Genomic DNA, 2,585 nt, shown 5'->3' with positions numbered 1-2,585 from the left:
CTCTTTCCACCTCCTCCACCTTCTCCATGAGGGGCATATGTTTGCTTAGGAATTGGCCTAGTTTTTATACAAATATTTTGCAAAAACAGGATCAGTTTTGAGTTCCCAGCACAGTGCTAAATACCCAGGGACTCACCAGCCAAGGATCTGCCCTCCCAAATGTAAAAATTTGTGACTCTATGATCACATACATTTAATATTATGTTAGTGATTCTTATCAGAGATACCCCTGAAGTGATACTAATGGAGACCACCACTAAACTTTCAGGTAGTGTGGAAAATAGTACATCTGAGCAGGGAAAAAAAGAAAAGAGAATTTTCAGCACTGGCCAGGAAGCATGTAGAAGGCTGCTTGATAGAAGCTCATAAACATTCACATCCCTGCTATCTTATTCGTACAGCCTTCAGTTGTCCATTGTATTTGTCTTCTGTGGGGCAGAGCTGTACTGCTACCCATCACATCCACAGGTGGTAGATAATGGAATGACCTTCAGAGAAGTTAGGCGTGAAATAAGCAGGGGTAAGTGATGAATAAGCAGTAGCAGACAAAGTAGTGCCAGCACCACAAGGATGTGGTTTGGACAGCAGATGGCAATGGTTTCCCTCCTGAAAAGCCACATATATCCTTTGATGGTGCTATGACATGGTGAGTACAGGTTGCCACTATAACAAGGCAGCACCCAGCTACAAGTCTACACTCCTCAATGGTGGAGCAGGCAGAAGAAGATGTTAGATTCTCAATGGCTGTGAAAGTGGATAAAGGCTGCAGTGGAATGAGATCTCCAGTTGTCTTGGTCTTCTTGCCACTGGGTCAAGGTCCCATTCTGTCAAGAGCTGTGTAGAAGCTGATGTGCAGCAGCTTCTTCATGATAAAAGAAGTCATGTGCATGCATCTCCCATTAAACAGCATTTCCAGCACATTCCTCAAGCCCTTTGGTAATCAGCTAATGGCAATGGGAGTAGGATTGTGAAGTCTGGAAGCTCCTAGTCATGAACTGGCATGAAGGTGGCAGTTACAAGAAGGTCATCTAGCACTTGGACAAGACAGGACAAGATGCTGTAGTGTGTGTATACGTGGAAGAGGACCTTTAGGCAATTATCAATGTCTTTAACAAGTCATACAAGAAAATGGGACTGATGCTTAACATTCAGAAGACTAAGGCCCTCCATCAACAAGCTCCTAATGAACAGTCCTCAGTCCTCAGTTCCAGTACTTCATATCCATGGTGAGACTCTGGAGCATTTCCCATACTTTGGAAGCCATCTCTTGTAGAGGGCTGACATTGAAGAAATGCAACATTGCCTCAAATGTGCAAGTGCAGCCTTTGGATGCCTGAAGAAACAGGTATTTAAGGATCATGACATCAGATCTGAAACCAAGCTCATGGTTTATCAAGTGGTCATGATCCCCACCTTGTTGTATGGAGCTGAGACATAGACAACATACAGGAGACATCTAAAGTTGTTGGAGAAGTGCCATCAATGCTGCTTTCAGAAGATCCTTTAAATCCAGTGGGAAGACGGACTCACCAATGTTAGCATCCTCCTGCAAGCAAACATCATGAGTACTGAAGTGATGATCATCCAACATCAACTTCATTGAGCTGTCCACGTCACCCAGACATCTGGCTCCAGACTCCCGAAGCAAGTTTTATTCTCCCAGCTCTGCTAAGGCATACACTCAAGAGGAGGGCAGAGAAAGTGCTTCAGGGATGTCCTCAAGGCCAACTTAAATTGAAACATTGATGTCAGCTCCTGGAAGACTATCATCCAGGATGACCCTAAATGGAGGAAAAATCTGTTGCAGGGATCTCAGAACTTTGAAATCTCAACCAACAAGAGATGGAGAAGTGGAAGTGGCAGAAACAACATGTTGTGGAACAAAATAAAAAATCCAGCGCCACCCATCCTACATGGAAACATATGTCTGAGCTGCAGTGGTGTCTGTCAATCTCAGATAGGTCTCATCAGTAGGGATCTTGGTTTTCTCTGATAAAAAAAAAATTGCAGATCCTCTAATAAAACCCCCAAAATCTCAGTGGTTGCAACGTGGCACTGCAGGGCAGAGTGGGGTTGTGCAGGAAAGCTGCTTGTCCCTGCAAGCTCTGTGCAGCTCTGACAATGCATCCCCTGCATGTGTGGCAGCAGTGCGGGGCACAACCCCGCACTGCTGCCCCTGCTGCTGCCATGCAGGCAGGGGACACATCATCAGGGCAGTGCAGAGCTTGCAGTGGCAAGCAGCTTTCGTGTGTGGTCCTGCTCTGCCCTGGAGTGCTGGGTCATACCCGCTGGGTTGTGGAGGCCTGGGAGAGGACAGCAGGATAGGAACTGAAGCCCACAGCAGGCATCCTGTGCCTGCTACCCCCTACCCCCCAAACAGATTAGTGGGGGAGCACAGCTCCCCTCTTCCCCCCCCCGGAGTGTGCAGAGCGGAAGGGAGTCATCCCAACCCCCCACCCGTGATGAGCCACCTAAGGCCCTGTTGCACTCTTGTCAGGGCCCTGCAGCCATGCATTGCAGCCCCAGCCCTGCCCAACTACCTCCCTCCTCACTTATCTGCGGGACCTGTTCTCCAGGCTACCAGG

Source organism: Alligator sinensis, unplaced genomic scaffold (assembly GCF_000455745.1).
Source record: "Alligator sinensis unplaced genomic scaffold, ASM45574v1 scaffold404_1, whole genome shotgun sequence".
NCBI classification, from domain to species: Eukaryota; Metazoa; Chordata; order Crocodylia; family Alligatoridae; genus Alligator; species Alligator sinensis.
This window is presented reverse-complemented; position numbering follows the sequence as displayed.